General features: G+C 48.4%; 1 long non-coding RNA gene across 1 annotated transcript in view; it reads right to left on the minus strand.

The window, feature by feature from the left end:
• Positions 1 to 4,934: 4,934 nt before the first annotated feature.
• Positions 4,935 to 21,969, minus strand: part of LOC309653890 — a 61,245-nt gene continuing 44,210 nt past the window's right edge. Inside the window, exon 3 of the long non-coding RNA XR_014259595.1 lies at positions 4,935 to 5,005. This is a non-coding gene — a long non-coding RNA (uncharacterized lncRNA). The remainder of the gene's footprint in view (positions 5,006 to 21,969) is intronic.

A 21,969-nucleotide genomic window follows, 5' to 3' on the forward strand; every position in this document is an offset into this window, starting at 1 on the left:
CGTTTCCAGCGAACATGCAGCCTACCTCCTTGTGATTTCTACCAAGTAAATATACACTCTAGCTACACACTGGTCCCTTCCTTGAATAAAGTTTATTTGGCACGGAATTCTGCGTGTAGCCAACCGCCTCCCCTCGGGAGCGCTCTGGGTAGGCTATCGGGCTCTGCTTCTTCTAAAACCCTGGAGTGTAAGAGGAAGAACTGTTCTTTGGTTACAGCAGGAAAGCAAGCCGACTTTCTCCTGTAAGGATGGGGTCTTAAGGTTTGACTTTAAAGAAGGAATGCGTTGCAGTTTTGGTTTCTCAGTGCTGCTCAGCCTAGGGCAATGAGGGAGATTTGCATGACATATAGGAATTGAGAGAACACATTGCCTGGAGTTGTTGGAGAGCTGAGGAAATCTAGCTCTTCCAAGGAAGAGTGCAGTGTGTTGCCCTACACACAAAATACACAGTGACTGGGAAACGTTTCCGGGCCTGGATGTTTCTTAGTAGCCCAGTGGAGCCTGCTGGTACTCGGTGCTCTTGCAGGGAATAGGGTGCCCACGAGAGGTCCTCGGTGTCTTGACAAGCTTACTAACCTTAAAAGGAAACAGACCTAAAACAAATGCCACAAGGAAACTGCTTCAAGCTCAGCTTCGGCAGGGCTATTCAAGGCTTTACCTGGAGGAAAGAACTCACGTCAAGTTTCCTTTATCTCTAGGGCGTCTGAGGAGAGGCTCCCACCCAGGCTATGAAAGCACCCTGTTGATGCAGAGAACACTCGTTCCCTTCCCAGAGCCCTGCCTACAATGACTAAAGACTCGTCCTAAAACTGTTATTTAGGTAACTTCAAGGCAGCATGCATGGAGCATTCAAAATGGGAAAGCAAGGCTTGTGCCCTAAGGTCACCGTTTCCAGCGAACACGCGGCCTACCTACTTGTGATTTCTACCAAGTAAATATACACTCTAGCTACACACTGGTCCCTTCCTTGAATAAAGTTTATTTGGCACGGAGTTCTGCGTGTAGCCAACAGCCTCCCCCAAAGAGCGCTCTAGGTAGGCTATGTGGCTTAGCTTCTTCTAAAACCCTGCTGTGTAAGAGGAAGATCTGTGCTTTGGTTACAGCAGAAACGCAAGCTGACTTTCTCCTGTAAGGATGGGGTCTTAAGGTATGACTTTGTAGAAGGAATGCGAAGCAGTTTTGGTTTCTCAGAGCTGCTCAGCCTAGGGCAATGAGGCACATTTGCATGATATGCAGGACGTGAGAGAACACATTTCCTGGGGCTGTTGGAGAGCTGAGGAAATCTAGCTCTTCCAAGGAAGAGTGCAGTGTGTTGGCCTACACACAAAATACACAGAGTGACTGGGAAAGGTGTCCGGGCCTGGATGTTTCTTAGTAGCCCAGTGGAGACTGCCGGTACTCGGTGGTCTTCCAGGGAATAAGGTGCCCAGGCGAGGTCCTCGGTGTCCTGAAAAGCTTACTAACCTTAAAAGGAAACAGACCTGAAACTAATGCCTCAAGGACTCCGCTCCAAGCTTCCACTTCGGCAGGGCTATTCTAGGCTTTACCTTGAGGAGAGGACTCACGTCAAGTTTCCTTTTAGCTCTAGAGTGTCTCAGGCGAGGCTCCTACCCAGTCTATGAAAGCACCCTGTTGATGTAGAGAACACTCGTTCCCTTCCCAGAGCCCTGCCTACAGACACTAGAGACCCGTCCTAAAATTGTAATTTAGGTAGCTTCAAGGCAGCTTGAATGGAGCATTCAAAAGTGGTAAGCAAGGCTTATGCCATAAGTTCCCCGTTTCCAGCGAACATGCAGCCTACCTCCTTGTGATTTCTACCAAGTAAATATACACTCTAGCTACACACTGGTCCCTTCCTTGAATAAAGTTTATTTGGCACGGAATTCTGCGTTTAGCCAACCGCCTCCCCTCGGGAGCGCTCTGGGTAGGCTATCGGGCTTAGCTTCTTCTAAAACTCTGGAGTGTAAGAGGAAGAACTGTTCTTTGGTTACAGCAGGAACGCAAGCTGACTTTCTCCTGTAAGGATGGGGTCTTAAGGTTTGACTTTAAAGAAGGAATGCGTTGCAGTTTTGGTTTCTCAGTGCCGCTCAGCCTAGGGCAATGAGGGAGATTTGCATGACATATAAGACTTGAGAGAACACATTTCTTGGAGTTGTTGGAGAGCTGAGGAAATCTAGCCCTTCCAAGGAAGAGTGTAATGTGTTGGCCTACACACAAAATACAAAGAGTGACTGGGAAAAGTTTCCGGGCCTGGTTGTTTCTTAGTAGCCCAGTGGAGCCTGCCGGTACTCGGTGTTCTTGCAGGGAATAGGGTGCCCACGCGAGGTCCTCGGGGTCTTGAAAAGCTTACTAACCTTAAAAGAAAACAGACCTGAAACTAATGCCTCAAGGAAACTGCTCCAACCTTAGCTTCGGCAGGGCTATTCCAGGCTTTACCTTTAGGAAAAGACTCACGACATGTTTCCTTTTATCTCTAGAGTGTCTCAGGAGAGGCTCCAATCAGGCTATGAAAACACCCTGTTCATGTAGAGAAAACTCGTTCCCTTTTGAGAGCCCTGCGTAGAGTGACTAGAGACCCGTCCTAAAATTGTTATTTACTTAGCTTCAAGGCAGCATGAATGGAGCATTCAAATTGGGAAAGCAAGGCTTGTGCCATAAGGTCCCCTTTTCCAGCGAACCCGCAGCCTACCTCCTTGTGATTTCTACCAACTAAATATACACTCTAGTTACACACTAGTCCCTTCCTTGAATAAAGTTTATTTGGCAGGGAGTCCTGCGTGTAACAACCGCCTCCCACAAGGAGCGCTCTAGGTATGATATCGGGCTTAGCTTCTTCTAAAACCCTGCAGTGTAAGAGGAACAACTGTGCTTTGTTTCCAGCAGGAACGCAAGCCGACTTTCCTCTGTAAGGATGGGGTCTTAAGGTATGACTTTGTAGAAGGAATGCGAAGCAGTATTGTTTTCTCAGTTCTTCAGCCTAGGGCAATGAGGCATATTTGCATGACATGTAGGAATTGAGAGAACACATTTCCTGGAGCTGTTGGAGAGCTGAGGAAATCTAGCTCTCCCAAGGAAGTTTGCAGTGTGTTGCCCTACACTCAGCATACACAGAGTGACTGGGAAAGGTTTTCGGGCCTGGAAGTGTCTTAGCAGCCTAGTGGAACCTGGCGATACTCGGTGTTCGTGCAGGGAATAGGGTGCCCACGCGAGGTCCTCCGTTTCCTGAAAAGCTCACTAACGTTAAAGAAAGCAGACCTAAAGCTAATGCCTCAAAGACTCTGCTCCAAGCTTCCACTTCGGCAGGGCTATTCTAGGCTTTACCTTGAGGAGAGGACTCACGTCAAGTTTCCTTTTAGCTCTAGAGTGTCTCAGGCGAGGCTCCTACCCAGTCTATGAAAGCACCCTGTTGATGTAGAGAACACTCGTTCCCTTCCCAGAGCCCTGCCTACAGACACTAGAGACCCGTCCTAAAATTGTAATTTAGGTAGCTTCAAGGCAGCTTGAATGGAGCATTCAAAAGTGGTAAGCAAGGCTTGTGCCATAAGTTCCCCGTTTCCAGCGAACATGCAGCCTACCTCCTTGTGATTTCTACCCAGTAAATATACACTCTAGCTACACACTGGTCCCTTCCTTGAATAAAGTTTATTTGGCACGGAATTCTGCGTGTAGCCAACCGCCTCCCCTCGGGAGCGCTCTGGGTAGGCTATCGGGCTCTGCTTCTTCTAAAACCCTGGAGTGTAAGAGGAAGAACTGTTCTTTGGTTACAGCAGGAAAGCAAGCCGACTTTCTCCTGTAAGGATGGGGTCTTAAGGTTTGACTTTAAAGAAGGAATGCGTTGCAGTTTTGGTTTCTCAGTGCTGCTCAGCCTAGGGCAATGAGGGAGATTTGCATGACATATAGGAATTGAGAGAACACATTGCCTGGAGTTGTTGGAGAGCTGAGGAAATCTAGCTCTTCCAAGGAAGAGTGCAGTGTGTTGCCCTACACACAAAATACACAGTGACTGGGAAACGTTTCCGGGCCTGGATGTTTCTTAGTAGCCCAGTGGAGCCTGCTGGTACTCGGTGCTCTTGCAGGGAATAGGGTGCCCACGAGAGGTCCTCGGTGTCTTGACAAGCTTACTAACCTTAAAAGGAAACAGACCTAAAACAAATGCCACAAGGAAACTGCTTCAAGCTCAGCTTCGGCAGGGCTATTCAAGGCTTTACCTGGAGGAAAGAACTCACGTCAAGTTTCCTTTATCTCTAGGGCGTCTGAGGAGAGGCTCCCACCCAGGCTATGAAAGCACCCTGTTGATGCAGAGAACACTCGTTCCCTTCCCAGAGCCCTGCCTACAATGACTAAAGACTCGTCCTAAAACTGTTATTTAGGTAACTTCAAGGCAGCATGCATGGAGCATTCAAAATGGGAAAGCAAGGCTTGTGCCCTAAGGTCACCGTTTCCAGCGAACACGCGGCCTACCTACTTGTGATTTCTACCAAGTAAATATACACTCTAGCTACACACTGGTCCCTTCCTTGAATAAAGTTTATTTGGCACGGAGTTCTGCGTGTAGCCAACAGCCTCCCCCAAGGAGCGCTCTAGGTAGGCTATGTGGCTTAGCTTCTTCTAAAACCCTGCAGTGTAAGAGGAAGATCTGTGCTTTGGTTACAGCAGAAATGCAAGCTGACTTTCTCCTGTAAGGATGGGGTCTTAAGGTATGACTTTGTAGAAGGAATGCGAAGCAGTTTTGGTTTCTCAGAGCTGCTCAGCCTAGGACAATGAGGCAGATTTGCATGATATGCAGGACGTGAGAGAACACATTTCCTGGGGCTGTTGGAGAGCTGAGGAAATCTAGCTCTTCCAAGGAAGAGTGCAGTGTGTTGGCCTACACACAAAATACACAGAGTGACTGGGAAAGGTGTCCGGGCCTGGATGTTTCTTAGTAGCCCAGTGGAGACTGCCGGTACTCGGTGGTCTTCCAGGGAATAAGGTGCCCACGCGAGGTCCTCGGTGTCCTGAAAAGCTTACTAACCTTAAAAGGAAACAGACCTGAAACTAATGCCTCAAGGACTCCGCTCCAAGCTTCCACTTCGGCAGGGCTATTCTAGGCTTTACCTTGAGCAAAGGACTCACGTCAAGTTTCCTTTTAGCTGTAGAGCGTCTGAGGAGAGGCTCCCACCCAGGCTATGAAAGCACCCTGTTGATGTAGAGAACACTCGTTCCCTTCCCAGAGCCTTGCCTACAGAGACTAGAGACCCGTCCTAAAATTGTTATTTAGGCAGCTTCAAGGCAGCTTGAATGGAGCATTCAAAATGGGTAAGCAAGGCTTGTGCCATACGTTCCCCGTTTCCAGCGAACATGCAGCCTACCTCCTTGTGATTTCTACCAAGGAAATATACACTCTAGCTACACACTGGTCCCTTCCTTAAATAAAGTTTATTTGGCACGTAATTCTGCGTGTAGCCAACCACCTCCCCCAGGGATCGCGCTGGGTAGGCTATCGGGCTCGGCTTCTTCTAAAACCCTGGAGTGTAAGAGGAAGAACTGTGCTGGGGTTACAGCAGAAACGCAAGCCGACTTTCTACTGTGAGGATGGGGTGTTAAGGTATGACTTTGTAGAAGGAATGCGAAGCAGTTTTGGTTTCTCAGAGCTGCTCAGCCTAGGGCAATGAGGCAGATTTGCATGATATGTAGGACGTGAGAGAACACATTTCCTGGAGCTGTTGGAGAGCTGAGGAAATCTAGCTCTTCCAAGGAAGAGTGCAGTGTGTTGGCCTACACACAAAATACACAGAGTGACTGGGAAAGGTGTCCGGGCCTGGATGTTTCTTAGTAGCCCAGTGGAGACTGCCGGTACTCGGTGGTCTTCCAGGGAATAAGGTGCCCAGGCGAGGTCCTCGGTGTCCTGAAAAGCTTACTAACCTTAAAAGGAAACAGACCTGAAACTAATGCCTCAAGGACTCCGCTCCAAGCTTCCACTTCGGCAGGGCTATTCTAGGCTTTACCTTGAGGAGAGGACTCACGTCAAGTTTCCTTTTAGCTCTAGAGTGTCTCAGGCGAGGCTCCTACCCAGTCTATGAAAGCACCCTGTTGATGTAGAGAACACTCGTTCCCTTCCCAGAGCCCTGCCTACAGACACTAGAGACCCGTCCTAAAATTGTAATTTAGGTAGCTTCAAGGCAGCTTGAATGGAGCATTCAAAAGTGGTAAGCAAGGCTTGTGCCATAAGTTCCCCGTTTCCAGCGAACATGCAGCCTACCTCCTTGTGATTTCTACCAAGTAAATATACACTCTAGCTACACACTGGTCCCTTCCTTGAATAAAGTTTATTTGGCACGGAATTCTGCGTGTAGCCAACCGCCTCCCCTCGGGAGCGCTCTGGGTAGGCTATCGGGCTTAGCTTCTTCTAAAACTCTGGAGTGTAAGAGGAAGAACTGTGCTTTGGTTACAGCAGGAACGCAAGCTGACTTTCTCCTGTAAGGATGGGGTCTTAAGGTTTGACTTTAAAGAAGGAATGCGTTGCAGTTTTGGTTTCTCAGTGCCGCTCAGCCTAGGGCAATGAGGGAGATTTGCATGACATATAAGACTTGAGAGAACACATTTCTTGGAGTTGTTGGAGAGCTGAGGAAATCTAGCCCTTCCAAGGAAGAGTGTAATGTGTTGGCCTACACACAAAATACAAAGAGTGACTGGGAAAAGTTTCCGGGCCTGGTTGTTTCTTAGTAGCCCAGTGGAGCCTGCCGGTACTCGGTGTTCTTGCAGGGAATAGGGTGCCCACGCGAGGTCCTCGGGGTCTTGAAAAGCTTACTAACCTTAAAAGAAAACAGACCTGAAACTAATGCCTCAAGGAAACTGCTCCAACCTTAGCTTCGGCAGGGCTATTCCAGGCTTTACCTTTAGGAAAAGACTCACGACATGTTTCCTTTTATCTCTAGAGTGTCTCAGGAGAGGCTCCAATCAGGCTATGAAAACACCCTGTTCATATAGAGAAAACTCGTTCCCTTTTGAGAGCCCTGCGTAGAGTGACTAGAGACCCGTCCTAAAATTGTTATTTACTTAGCTTCAAGGCAGCATGAATGGAGCATTCAAATTGGGAAAGCAAGGCTTGTGCCATAAGGTCCCCTTTTCCAGCGAACCCGCAGCCTACCTCCTTGTGATTTCTACCAACTAAATATACACTCTAGTTACACACTAGTCCCTTCCTTGAATAAAGTTTATTTGGCAGGGAGTCCTGCGTGTAACAACCGCCTCCCACAAGGAGCGCTCTAGGTATGATATCGGGCTTAGCTTCTTCTAAAACCCTGCAGTGTAAGAGGAACAACTGTGCTTTGTTTCCAGCAGGAACGCAAGCCGACTTTCCTCTGTAAGGATGGGGTCTTAAGGTATGACTTTGTAGAAGGAATGCGAAGCAGTATTGTTTTCTCAGTTCTTCAGCCTAGGGCAATGAGGCATATTTGCATGACATGTAGGAATTGAGAGAACACATTTCCTGGAGCTGTTGGAGAGCTGAGGAAATCTAGCTCTCCCAAGGAAGTTTGCAGTGTGTTGCCCTACACTCAGCATACACAGAGTGACTGGGAAAGGTTTTCGGGCCTGGAAGTGTCTTAGCAGCCTAGTGGAACCTGGCGATACTCGGTGTTCGTGCAGGGAATAGGGTGCCCACGCGAGGTCCTCCGTTTCCTGAAAAGCTCACTAACGTTAAAGAAAGCAGACCTAAAGCTAATGCCTCAAAGACTCTGCTCCAAGCTTCCACTTCGGCAGGGCTATTCTAGGCTTTACCTTGAGGAGAGGACTCACGTCAAGTTTCCTTTTAGCTCTAGAGTGTCTCAGGCGAGGCTCCTACCCAGTCTATGAAAGCACCCTGTTGATGTAGAGAACACTCGTTCCCTTCCCAGAGCCCTGCCTACAGACACTAGAGACCCGTCCTAAAATTGTAATTTAGGTAGCTTCAAGGCAGCTTGAATGGAGCATTCAAAAGTGGTAAGCAAGGCTTGTGCCATAAGTTCCCCGTTTCCAGCGAACATGCAGCCTACCTCCTTGTGATTGCTACCAAGTAAATATACACTCTAGCTACACACTGGTCCCTTCCTTGAATAAAGTTTATTTGGCACGGAATTCTGCGTGTAGCCAACCGCCTCCCCTCGGGAGCGCTCTGGGTAGGCTATCGGGCTCTGCTTCTTCTAAAACCCTGGAGTGTAAGAGGAAGAACTGTTCTTTGGTTACAGCAGGAAAGCAAGCCGACTTTCTCCTGTAAGGATGGGGTCTTAAGGTTTGACTTTAAAGAAGGAATGCGTTGCAGTTTTGGTTTCTCAGTGCTGCTCAGCCTAGGGCAATGAGGGAGATTTGCATGACATATAGGACTTGAGAGAACACATTTCCTGGAGTTGTTGGAGAGCTGAGGAAATCTAGCTCTTCCAAGGAAGAGTGCAGTGTGTTGCCCTACACACAAAATACACAGTGACTGGGAAACGTTTCCGGGCCTGGATGTTTCTTAGTAGCCCAGTGGAGCCTGCTGGTACTCGGTGCTCTTGCAGGGAATAGGGTGCCCACGAGAGGTCCTCGGTGTCTTGACAAGCTTACTAACCTTAAAAGGAAACAGACCTAAAACAAATGCCACAAGGAAACTGCTTCAAGCTTAGCTTCGGCAGGGCTATTCAAGGCTTTACCTGGAGGAAAGAACTCACGTCAAGTTTCCTTTATCTCTAGGGCGTCTGAGGAGAGGCTCCCACCCAGGCTATGAAAGCACCCTGTTGATGCAGAGAACACTCGTTCCCTTCCCAGAGCCCTGCCTACAATGACTAAAGACTTGTCCTAAAACTGTTATTTAGGTAACTTCAAGGCAGCATGCATGGAGCATTCAAAATGGGAAAGCAAGGCTTGTGCCCTAAGGTCACCGTTTCCAGCGAACACGCGGCCTACCTACTTGTGATTTCTACCAAGTAAATATACACTCTAGCTACACACTGGTCCCTTCCTTGAATAAAGTTTATTTGGCACGGAGTTCTGCGTGTAGCCAACAGCCTCCCCCAAGGAGCGCTCTAGGTAGGCTATGTGGCTTAGCTTCTTCTAAAACCCTGCAGTGTAAGAGGAAGATCTGTGCTTTGGTTACAGCAGAAACGCAAGCTGACTTTCTCCTGTAAGGATGGGGTCTTAAGGTATGACTTTGTAGAAGGAATGCGAAGCAGTTTTGGTTTCTCAGAGCTGCTCAGCCTAGGGCAATGAGGCAGATTTGCATGATATGCAGGACGTGAGAGAACACATTTCCTGGAGCTGTTGGAGAGCTGAGGAAATCTAGCTCTTCCAAGGAAGAGTGCAGTGTGTTGGCCTACACACAAAATACACAGAGTGACTGGGAAAGGTGTCCGGGCCTGGATGTTTCTTAGTAGCCCAGTGGAGACTGCCGGTACTCGGTGGTCTTCCAGGGAATAAGGTGCCCAGGCGAGGTCCTCGGTGTCCTGAAAAGCTTACTAACCTTAAAAGGAAACAGACCTGAAACTAATGCCTCAAGGACTCCGCTCCAAGCTTCCACTTCGGCAGGGCTATTCTAGGCTTTACCTTGAGCAAAGGACTCACGTCAAGTTTCCTTTTAGCTGTAGAGCGTCTGAGGAGAGGCTCCCACCCAGGCTATGAAAGCACCCTGTTGATGTAGAGAACACTCGTTCCCTTCCCAGAGCCTTGCCTACAGAGACTAGAGACCCGTCCTAAAATTGTTATTTAGGCAGCTTCAAGGCAGCTTGAATGGAGCATTCAAAATGGGTAAGCAAGGCTTGTGCCATACGTTCCCCGTTTCCAGCGAACATGCAGCCTACCTCCTTGTGATTTCTACCAAGGAAATATACACTCTAGCTACACACTGGTCCCTTCCTTAAATAAAGTTTATTTGGCACGTAATTCTGCGTGTAGCCAACCGCCTCCCCCAGGGATCGCGCTGGGTAGGCTATCGGGCTCGGCTTCTTCTAAAACCCTGGAGTGTAAGAGGAAGAACTGTGCTGGGGTTACAGGAGAAACGCAAGCCGACTTTCTACTGTGAGGATGGGGTGTTAAGGTATGACTTTGTAGAAGGAATGCGAAGCAGTTTTGGTTTCTCAGAGCTGCTCAGCCTAGGGCAATGAGGCAGATTTGCATGATATGTAGGACGTGAGAGAACACATTTCCTGGAGCTGTTGGAGAGCTGAGGAAATCTAGCTCTTCCAAGGAAGAGTGCAGTGTGTTGGCCTACACACAAAATACACAGAGTGACTGGGAAAGGTGTCCGGGCCTGGATGTTTCTTAGTAGCCCAGTGGAGACTGCCGGTACTCGGTGGTCTTCCAGGGAATAAGGTGCCCAGGCGAGGTCCTCGGTGTCCTGAAAAGCTTACTAACCTTAAAAGGAAACAGACCTGAAACTAATGCCTCAAGGACTCCGCTCCAAGCTTCCACTTCGGCAGGGCTATTCTAGGCTTTACCTTGAGGAGAGGACTCACGTCAAGTTTCCTTTTAGCTCTAGAGTGTCTCAGGCGAGGCTCCTACCCAGTCTATGAAAGCACCCTGTTGATGTAGAGAACACTCGTTCCCTTCCCAGAGCCCTGCCTACAGACACTAGAGACCCGTCCTAAAATTGTAATTTAGGTAGCTTCAAGGCAGCTTGAATGGAGCATTCAAAAGTGGTAAGCAAGGCTTGTGCCATAAGTTCCCCGTTTCCAGCGAACATGCAGCCTACCTCCTTGTGATTTCTACGAAGTAAATATACACTCTAGCTACACACTGGTCCCTTCCTTGAATAAAGTTTATTTGGCACGGAATTCTGCGTGTAGCCAACCGCCTCCCCTCGGGAGCGCTCTGGGTAGGCTATCGGGCTTAGCTTCTTCTAAAACTCTGGAGTGTAAGAGGAAGAACTGTGCTTTGGTTACAGCAGGAACGCAAGCTGACTTTCTCCTGTAAGGATGGGGTCTTAAGGTTTGACTTTAAAGAAGGAATGCGTTGCAGTTTTGGTTTCTGAGTGCCGCTCAGCCTAGGGCAATGAGGGAGATTTGCATGACATATAAGACTTGAGAGAACACATTTCTTGGAGTTGTTGGAGAGCTGAGGAAATCTAGCCCTTCCAAGGAAGAGTGTAATGTGTTGGCCTACACACAAAATACAAAGAGTGACTGGGAAAAGTTTCCGGGCCTGGTTGTTTCTTAGTAGCCCAGTGGAGCCTGCCGGTACTCGGTGTTCTTGCAGGGAATAGGGTGCCCACGCGAGGTCCTCGGGGTCTTGAAAAGCTTACTAACCTTAAAAGAAAACAGACCTGAAACTAATGCCTCAAGGAAACTGCTCCAACCTTAGCTTCAGCAGGGCTATTCCAGGCTTTACCTTTAGGAAAAGACTCACGACATGTTTCCTTTTATCTCTAGAGTGTCTCAGGAGAGGCTCCAATCAGGCTATGAAAACACCCTGTTCATGTAGAGAAAACTCGTTCCCTTTTGAGAGCCCTGCGTAGAGTGACTAGAGACCCGTCCTAAAATTGTTATTTACTTAGCTTCAAGGCAGCATGAATGGAGCATTCAAATTGGGAAAGCAAGGCTTGTGCCATAAGGTCCCCTTTTCCAGCGAACCCGCAGCCTACCTCCTTTTGATTTCTACCAACTAAATATACACTCTAGTTACACACTAGTCCCTTCCTTGAATAAAGTTTATTTGGCAGGGAGTCCTGCGTGTAACAACCGCCTCCCACAAGGAGCGCTCTAGGTATGATATCGGGCTTAGCTTCTTCTAAAACCCTGCAGTGTAAGAGGAACAACTGTGCTTTGTTTCCAGCAGGAACGCAAGCCGACTTTCCTCTGTAAGGATGGGGTCTTAAGGTATGACTTTGTAGAAGGAATGCGAAGCAGTATTGTTTTCTCAGTTCTTCAGCCTAGGGCAATGAGGCATATTTGCATGACATGTAGGAATTGAGAGAACACATTTCCTGGAGCTGTTGGAGAGCTGAGGAAATCTAGCTCTCCCAAGGAAGTTTGCAGTGTGTTGCCCTACACTCAGCATACACAGAGTGACTGGGAAAGGTTTTCGGGCCTGGAAGTGTCTTAGCAGCCTAGTGGAACCTGGCGGTACTCGGTGTTCGTGCAGGGAATAGGGTGCCCACGCGAGGTCCTCCGTTTCCTGAAAAGCTCACTAACGTTAAAGAAAGCAGACCTAAAGCTAATGCCTGAAAGACTCTGCCCCAAGCTTCCACATCGGCAGGGCTATTCTAGGCTTTACCTTGAGGAAAGGACTCACGTCAAGTTTCCTTTATGCTCTAGAGCGTCTCAGGCGAGGCTCCCATCCAGGTATGAAAGCACCCTGTTGATGTAGTGAACACTCGTTCCCTTCCCCGAGCCCTGCCGACAGACACTAGAGACCCGTCCTAAAACTGTTATTTAGGTAGGTTCAAGGCAGCAGGACTGGAACATTCAAAATGGGAAAGCAAGGCTTGTGCCATCAGGTCCCCTTTTCCAGCGAATACGCACCCTAAACCCTTGTGATTTCTACCAAGTAAATATACACTCTAGCTACACACTGGTCCCTTCCTTGAATAAAGTTTATTTCGCACGGAATTCTGCGTGTAGCCAACCGCCTCCGCCAGGGAGCGCTCTGCGTAGGCTATCGGGCTTAGCTTCTTCTAAAACCCTGGAGTGTAAGAGGAAGAACTGTGCTTTGGTTACAGCAGGAAAGCAAGCCAACTTTCTCCTGTAAGGATGGGGTCTTAAGGTTTGACTTTAAAGAAGGAATGCGTTGCAGTTTTGGTTTCTCAGTTCCGCTCAGCCTAGGGCAATGAGGGAGATTTGCATGACATATAGGAATTGAGAGATCACATTGCCTGGAGTTGTTGGAGAGCTGAGGAAATCTAGCTCTTCCAAGGAAGAGTGCAGTGTGTTGCCCTACACACAAAATACACAGTGACTGGGAAACGTTTCCGGGCCTGGATGTTTCTTAGTAGCCCAGTGGAGCCTGCTGGTACTCGGTGCTCTTGCAGGGAATAGGGTGCCCACGAGAGGTCCTCGGTGTCTTGACAAGCTTACTAACCTTAAAAGGAAACAGACCTAAAACAAATGCCACAAGGAAACTGCTTCAAGCTTAGCTTCGGCAGGGCTATTCAAGGCTTTACCTGGAGGAAAGAACTCACGTCAAGTTTCCTTTATCTCTAGGGCGTCTGAGGAGAGGCTCCCACCCAGGCTATGAAAGCACCCTGTTGATGCAGAGAACACTCGTTCCCTTCCCAGAGCCCTGCCTACAATGACTAAAGACTCGTCCTAAAACTGTTATTTAGGTAACTTCAAGGCAGCATGCATGGAGCATTCAAAATGGGAAAGCAAGGCTTGTGCCCTAAGGTCACCGTTTCCAGCGAACACGCGGCCTACCTACTTGTGATTTCTACCAAGTAAATATACACTCTAGCTACACACTGGTCCCTTCCTTGAATAAAGTTTATTTGGCACGGAGTTCTGCGTGTAGCCAACAGCCTCCTCCAAGGAGCGCTCTAGGTAGGCTATGTGGCTTAGCTTCTTCTAAAACCCTGCAGTGTAAGAGGAAGATCTGTGCTTTGGTTACAGCAGAAACGCAAGCTGACTTTCTCCTGTAAGGATGGGGTCTTAAGGTATGACTTTGTAGAAGGAATGCGAAGCAGTTTTGGTTTCTCAGAGCTGCTCAGCCTAGGGCAATGAGGCAGATTTGCATGATATGCAGGACGTGAGAGAACACATTTCCTGGGGCTGTTGGAGAGCTGAGGAAATCTAGCTCTTCCAAGGAAGAGTGCAGTGTGTTGGCCTACACACAAAATACACAGAGTGACTGGGAAAGGTGTCCGGGCCTGGATGTTTCTTAGTAGCCCAGTGGAGACTGCCGGTACTCGGTGGTCTTCCAGGGAATAAGGTGCCCAGGCGAGGTCCTCGGTGTCCTGAAAAGCTTACTAACCTTAAAAGGAAACAGACCTGAAACTAATGCCTCAAGGACTCCGCTCCAAGCTTCCACTTCGGCAGGGCTATTCTAGGCTTTACCTTGAGCAAAGGACTCACGTCAAGTTTCCTTTTAGCTGTAGAGCGTCTGAGGAGAGGCTCCCACCCAGGCTATGAAAGCACCCTGTTGATGTAGAGAACACTCGTTCCCTTCCCAGAGCCTTGCCTACAGAGACTAGAGACCCGTCCTAAAATTGTTATTTAGGCAGCTTCAAGGCAGCTTGAATGGAGCATTCAAAATGGGTAAGCAAGGCTTGTGCCATACGTTCCCCGTTTCCAGCGAACATGCAGCCTACCTCCTTGTGATTTCTACCAAGGAAATATACACTCTAGCTACACACTGGTCCCTTCCTTAAATAAAGTTTATTTGGCACGTAATTCTGCGTGTAGCCAACCGCCTCCCCCAGGGATCGCGCTGGGTAGGCTATCGGGCTCGGCTTCTTCTAAAACCCTGGAGTGTAAGAGGAAGAACTGTGCTGGGGTTACAGGAGAAACGCAAGCCGACTTTCTACTGTGAGGATGGGGTGTTAAGGTATGACTTTGTAGAAGGAATGCGAAGCAGTTTTGGTTTCTCAGAGCTGCTCAGCCTAGGGCAATGAGGCAGATTTGCATGATATGTAGGACGTGAGAGAACACATTTCCTGGAGCTGTTGGAGAGCTGAGGAAATCTAGCTCTTCCAAGGAAGAGTGCAGTGTGTTGGCCTACACACAAAATACACAGAGTGACTGGGAAAGGTGTCCGGGCCTGGATGTTTCTTAGTAGCCCAGTGGAGACTGCCGGTACTCGGTGGTCTTCCAGGGAATAAGGTGCCCAGGCGAGGTCCTCGGTGTCCTGAAAAGCTTACTAACCTTAAAAGGAAACAGACCTGAAACTAATGCCTCAAGGACTCCGCTCCAAGCTTCCACTTCGGCAGGGCTATTCTAGGCTTTACCTTGAGGAGAGGACTCACGTCAAGTTTCCTTTTAGCTCTAGAGTGTCTCAGGCGAGGCTCCTACCCAGTCTATGAAAGCACCCTGTTGATGTAGAGAACACTCGTTCCCTTCCCAGAGCCCTGCCTACAGACACTAGAGACCCGTCCTAAAATTGTAATTTAGGTAGCTTCAAGGCAGCTTGAATGGAGCATTCAAAAGTGGTAAGCAAGGCTTGTGCCATAAGTTCCCCGTTTCCAGCGAACATGCAGCCTACCTCCTTGTGATTTCTACGAAGTAAATATACACTCTAGCTACACACTGGTCCCTTCCTTGAATAAAGTTTATTTGGCACGGAATTCTGCGTGTAGCCAACCGCCTCCCCTCGGGAGCGCTCTGGGTAGGCTATCGGGCTTAGCTTCTTCTAAAACTCTGGAGTGTAAGAGGAAGAACTGTGCTTTGGTTACAGCAGGAACGCAAGCTGACTTTCTCCTGTAAGGATGGGGTCTTAAGGTTTGACTTTAAAGAAGGAATGCGTTGCAGTTTTGGTTTCTGAGTGCCGCTCAGCCTAGGGCAATGAGGGAGATTTGCATGACATATAAGACTTGAGAGAACACATTTCTTGGAGTTGTTGGAGAGCTGAGGAAATCTAGCCCTTCCAAGGAAGAGTGTAATGTGTTGGCCTACACACAAAATACAAAGAGTGACTGGGAAAAGTTTCCGGGCCTGGTTGTTTCTTAGTAGCCCAGTGGAGCCTGCCGGTACTCGGTGTTCTTGCAGGGAATAGGGTGCCCACGCGAGGTCCTCGGGGTCTTGAAAAGCTTACTAACCTTAAAAGAAAACAGACCTGAAACTAATGCCTCAAGGAAACTGCTCCAACCTTAGCTTCGGCAGGGCTATTCCAGGCTTTACCTTTAGGAAAAGACTCACGACATGTTTCCTTTTATCTCTAGAGTGTCTCAGGAGAGGCTCCAATCAGGCTATGAAAACACCCTGTTCATGTAGAGAAAACTCGTTCCCTTTTGAGAGCCCTGCGTAGAGTGACTAGAGACCCGTCCTAAAATTGTTATTTACTTAGCTTCAAGGCAGCATGAATGGAGCATTCAAATTGGGAAAGCAAGGCTTGTGCCATAAGGTCCCCTTTTCCAGCGAACCCGCAGCCTACCTCCTTGTGATTTCTACCAACTAAATATACACTCTAGTTACACACTAGTCCCTTCCTTGAATAAAGTTTATTTGGCAGGGAGTCCTGCGTGTAACAACCGCCTCCCACAAGGAGCGCTCTAGGTATGATATCGGGCTTAGCTTCTTCTAAAACCCTGCAGTGTAAGAGGAACAACTGTGCTTTGTTTCCAGCAGAAACGCAAGCCGACTTTCCTCTGTAAGGATGGGGTCTTAAGGTATGACTTTGTAGAAGGAATGCGAAGCAGTATTGTTTTCTCAGTTCTTCAGCCTAGGGCAATGAGGCATATTTGCATGACATGTAGGAATTGAGAGAACACATTTCCTGGAGCTGTTGGAGAGCTGAGGAAATCTAGCTCTCCCAAGGAAGTTTGCAGTGTGTTGCCCTACACTCAGCATACACAGAGTGACTGGGAAAGGTTTTCGGGCCTGGAAGTGTCTTAGCAGCCTAGTGGAACCTGGCGGTACTCGGTGTTCGTGCAGGGAATAGGGTGCCCACGCGAGGTCCTCCGTTTCCTGAAAAGCTCACTAACGTTAAAGAAAGCAGACCTAAAGCTAATGCCTGAAAGACTCTGCCCCAAGCTTCCACATCGGCAGGGCTATTCTAGGCTTTACCTTGAGGAAAGGACTCACGTCAAGTTTCCTTTATGCTCTAGAGCGTCTCAGGCGAGGCTCCCATCCAGGTATGAAAGCACCCTGTTGATGTAGTGAACACTCGTTCCCTTCCCCGAGCCCTGCCGACAGACACTAGAGACCCGTCCTAAAACTGTTATTTAGGTAGGTTCAAGGCAGCAGGACTGGAACATTCAAAATGGGAAAGCAAGGCTTGTGCCATCAGGTCCCCTTTTCCAGCGAATACGCACCCTAAACCCTTGTGATTTCTACCAAGTAAATATACACTCTAGCTACACACTGGTCCCTTCCTTGAATAAAGTTTATTTCGCACGGAATTCTGCGTGTAGCCAACCGCCTCCGCCAGGGAGCGCTCTGCGTAGGCTATCGGGCTTAGCTTCTTCTAAAACCCTGGAGTGTAAGAGGAAGAACTGTGCTTTGGTTACAGCAGGAAAGCAAGCCGACTTTCTCCTGTAAGGATGGGGTCTTAAGGTTTGACTTTAAAGAAGGAATGCGTTGCAGTTTTGGTTTCTCAGTTCCGCTCAGCCTAGGGCAATGAGGGAGATTTGCATGACATATAGGACTTGAGAGAACACATTTCCTGGAGTTGTTGGAGAGCTGAGGAAATCTAGCTCTTCCAAGGAAGAGTGCAGTGTGTTGCCCTACACACAAAATACACAGTGACTGGGAAATGTTTCCGGGCCTGGATGTTTCTTTGTAGCCCAGTGGAGCCTGCTGGTACTCGGTGCTCTTGCAGGGAATAGGGTGCCCACGAGAGGTCCTCGGTGTCTTGAAAAGCTTACTAACCTTAAAAGAAAACAGACCTAAAACAAATGCCTCAACGAAACTGCTGCAAGCTTAGTTAGCTTTGGCAGGGCTATTCAAGGCTTTACCTGGAGGAAAGAACTCACGTCAAGTTTCCTTTATCTCTAGGGCGTCTGAGGAGAGGCTCCCACCCAGGCTATGAAAGCACCCTGTTGATGCAGAGAACACTCGTTCCCTTCCCAGATCCCTGCCTACAATGACTAAAGACTCGTCCTAAAACTGTTATTTATGTAACGTCAAGGCAGCATGAATGGAGCATTCAAAATGGGAAAGCAAGGCTTGTGCCATAAGGTCCCCGTTTCCAGCGAAGACGCGGCCTACCTACTTGTGATTTCTACCAAGTAAATATACACTCTAGCTAAACACTGGTCCCTTCCTTGAATAAAGTTTATTTGGCACGGAGTTCTGCGTGTAGCCAACAGCCTCCCCCAAGGAGCGCTCTAGGTAGGCTATCGGGCTTAGCTTCTTCTAAAACCCTGAAGTGTAAGAGGAACAACTGTGCTTTGGTTACAGCAGGAACGCAAGCTGACTTTTTCCTGTAAGGATGGAGTCTTAAGGTATGACTTTGTAGAAGGAATGCGAAGCAGTATTGTTTTCTCAGTTCTTCAGCCTAGGGCAATGAGGCATATTTGCATGACATGTAGGAATTGAGAGAACACATTTCCTGGAGCTGTTGGAGAGCTGAGGAAATCTAGCTCTCCCAAGGAAGTTTGCAGTGTGTTGCCCTACACTCAGCATACACAGAGTGACTGGGAAAGGTTTTCGGACCTGGAAGTGTCTTAGCAGCCTAGTGGAACCTGGCGGTACTCGGTGTTCGTGCAGGGAATAGGGTGCCCACGCGAGGTTCTCCGTTTCCTGAAAAGCTCACTAACGTTAAAGAAAGCAAACCTAAAGCTAATGCCTCAAAGACTCTGCTCCAACCTTCCACATCGGCAGGGCTATTCTAGGCTTTACCTTGAGGAAAGGACTCACGTCAAGTTTCCTTTATGCTCTAGAGCGTCTCAGGCGAGGCTCCCATCCAGTCTATGAAAGCACCCTGTTGATGTAGTGAACACTCGTTCCCTTCCCCGAGCCCTGCCGACAGACACTAGAGACACGTCCTAAAATTGTAATTTAGGTAGCTTCAAGGCAGCTTGAATGGAGCATTCAAAATGGGTAAGCAAGGCTTGTGCCATAAGTTCCCCGTTTCCAGCGAACATGCAGCCTACCTCCTTGTGATTTCTACCAAGTAAATATACACTCTAGCTACACACTGGTACCTTCCTTGAATAAAGTTTATTTGGCACGGAATTCTGCGTGTAGCCAACCGCCACCCCCAGGGATCGCTCTGGGTAGGCTATCGGGCTTAGCTTCTTCTAATACCCTGGAGTGTAAGAGGAAGAACTGTGCTTTGGTTACAGCAGGAAAGCAAGCCGACTTTCTCCTGTAAGGATGGGGTCTTAAGGTTTGACTTTAAAGAAGGAATGCGTTGTAGTTTTGGTTTCTCAGTGCCGCTCAACCTAGGGCAATGAGAGAGATTTGCATGACATATAGGACTTGCTAGAACACATTTCCTGGAGTTATTGGAGAGCTGAGGAAATCTAGCTCTTCCAAGGAAGAGTGCAATGTGTTGACCTACACACAAAATACACAGAGTGACTGGGAAATGTTTCTGGGCCTGGATGTTTCTTAGTAGCCCAGTGGAGCCTGCTGGTACTCGGTGCTCTTGCAGGGAATAGGGTGCCCACGAGAGTTCCTCGTTGTCTTGAAAAGCTTACTAACCTTAAAAGAAAACAGACCTGAATCTAATGGCTCAAGGAAACTGCTCCAAACTTAGCTTCGGCAGGGCTATTCAAGGCTTTACCTTGAGGAAAGGACACAGGACATGTTTCCTTTTATCTCTAGAGCGCCTCAGGAGAGGCTCCCACCTAGGCTATGAAAGCACCCTGTTGATGTAGAGAACACTCGTTCCCTCCCAGAGCCCTGTCTACAGTAACTAGAGACCCGTCCTAAAACTGTTATTTACGTAGCTTCAAGGCAGCATGAATGGAGAATTCAAAATGGGTAAGCAAGGCTTGTGTCATAGTATCCCCGTTTCCAGTGAACACGCGGCCTACCTACTTGTGATTTCTACCAAGTAAATATACACTCTAGCTAAACACTGGGCCCTTCCTTGAATAAAGTTTATTTGGCACGGAGTTCTGCGTGTAGCCAACAGCCTCCCCCAAGGTGCGCTCTAGGTAGGCTATCGGGCTTAGCTTCTTCTAAAACCCTGAAGTGTAAGAGGAACAACTGTGCTTTGGTTACAGCAGGAACGCAAGCTGACTTTTTCCTGTAAGGAAGGAGTCTTAAGGTATGACTTTGTAGAAGGAATGCGAAACAGTTTTGGTTTCTCAGTGCCGCTCAGCCAAGGGCAATGAGGCAGATTTGCATTATATGTAGGACGTGAGAAAACACATTCCCTGAGCTGTTGGAGAGCTGAGGAAATCTAGCTCTTCCAAGGAAGAGTGCAGTGTGTTGGCCTACACACAAAATACACAGAGTGACTGGGGAAGGTTTCCGGGACTGGATGTTTCTTAGTAGCCCAGTGGAGCCTGCCGGTACTCGGTGGTCTTGCAGGGAATAGGGTGCCCACACGAGGTCCTCGTTGTCTTGAAAAGCTTACTAACCTTAAAAGAAAACAGACCTGAATCTAATGCCTCAAGGAAACTGCTCCAAACTTAGCTTCGACAGGGCTATTCAAGGCTTTACCTTGAGGAAAGGACACACGACATGTTTCCTTTTATCTCTAGAGCGCCTCAGGAGAGGCTCCCACCTAGGCTATGAAAGCACCCTGTTGATGTAGAGAACACTCGTTCCCTCCCAGAGCCCAGTCTACAGTAACTAGAGACCCGTCCTAAAACTGTTATTTACGTAGCTTCAAGGCAGCATGAATGGAGAATTCAAAATGGGTAAGCAAGGCTTGTGTCATAGTATCCCCGTTTCCAGCGAACATGCGGCCTACCTCCTTGTGATTTCTACCAAGTAAATATATACTCTAGGTACACACTGGTCCCTTCCTTGAATAAAGTTTATTTGGCACGGAGTTCTGCGTATAGCCAACCGCCTCCCCCAGGGAGCGCTCTAGGTAGGCTATTGGGCTTAGCTTTTCTAAAACCCTGCAGTGTAAGAGGAAGAACTGTGCTTTGTTTACAGCAGTTACGCAAGCCTACTTTCTCCTGTAAGGATGGGGTCTTAAGGTATGAATTTGTAGAAGGAATGCGAAGCAGTTTTGGTTTCTCAGTGCCGATCAGCCTAGGGCAATGAGGCAGATTTGCATGACATATAGGACTTGAGAGAACACATTTCCTGGAGTTGTTGGAGAGCTGAGGAAATCTAGCTCTTCCAAGGAAGAGTGCAGTGTGTTGGCCTACACACAAAATACACAGAGTGACTGGGAAAGGTTTCCGGGCCTGGATGTTTCTTAGTAGCCCAGTGGAGACTGCCGGTACTCGGTGGTCTTCCAGGGAATTAGGTGCCCACGCGAGGTCCTGGGTGTCTTGAAAAGCTTACTAACCTTAAAAGGAAACAGACCTGAAACTAATGCCTCAAGGACTCCGCTCCAAGCTTCCACTTCGGCAGGGCTATTCTAGGCTTTACCTTGAGGAAAGGACTCAGGTCAAGTTTCCTTTTAAGACTAAAGCGTCTGAGGAGAGGCTCCCACCCAGGCTATGTAAGCACCCTGTTGATGTAGAGAACACTCGTTCCCTTCCCAGAGCCCTGCCTACAGAGACTGGAGACCCGTCCTAAAATTGTTATTTAGGTAGCTTCAAGGCAGCTTGAACGGAGAATTCAAAATGGGTAAGCAAGGATTGTGCCATCAGGTCCCCTTTTCCAGCGAACCCGCAGCCTACCTCCTTGTGATTTCTACCAAGTAAATATACACTCTAGCTACACACTGGTCCCTTCCTTGAATAAAGTTTATTGGCACAGAGTACTGCGTGTAGCCAACCGCCTCCCCCAAGGAGCGCTCTAGGTATGCTATCGGGCTTAGCCTCTTCTAAAACCCTGCAGTGTAAAAGAAGAACTGAGCTTTGGTTACAGCAGGAACGCAAGCCGACTTTCTCCTGTAAGGATGTGGTCTTAAGGTATGACTTTGTAGAAGGAATGCGAAGCAGTTTTGGTTTCTCAGTGCTGCTCATCCTAGGGCAATGAGGCAGATTTGCATGACATATAGGACATGAAGAACACATTTCCTGTAGCTGTTGGAGAGCTGAGGAAATCTAGCTCTCCCAAGGAAGTTTGCAGTGTGTTGCCCTACACTCAGCATACACAGAGTGACTGGGAAAGGTTTTCGGGCCTGGAAGTGTCTTAGCAGCCTAGTGGAGCCTGCCGGTACTCGGTGTTCGTGCAGGGAATAGGGTGCCCACGCGATGTCCTCCGTTTCCTGAAAAGCTCACTAACGTTAAAGAAAGCAGACCTAAAGCGAATGCCTCAAGGACTCTGCTCCAAGCTTCCACATCGGCAGGGCTATTCTAGGCTTTACCTT

Source organism: Balaenoptera physalus (genome assembly GCF_965194825.1).
Source record: "Balaenoptera physalus genome assembly, contig: HAP1_SCAFFOLD_1401, whole genome shotgun sequence".
Taxonomy (NCBI): Eukaryota; Metazoa; Chordata; class Mammalia; order Artiodactyla; family Balaenopteridae; genus Balaenoptera; species Balaenoptera physalus.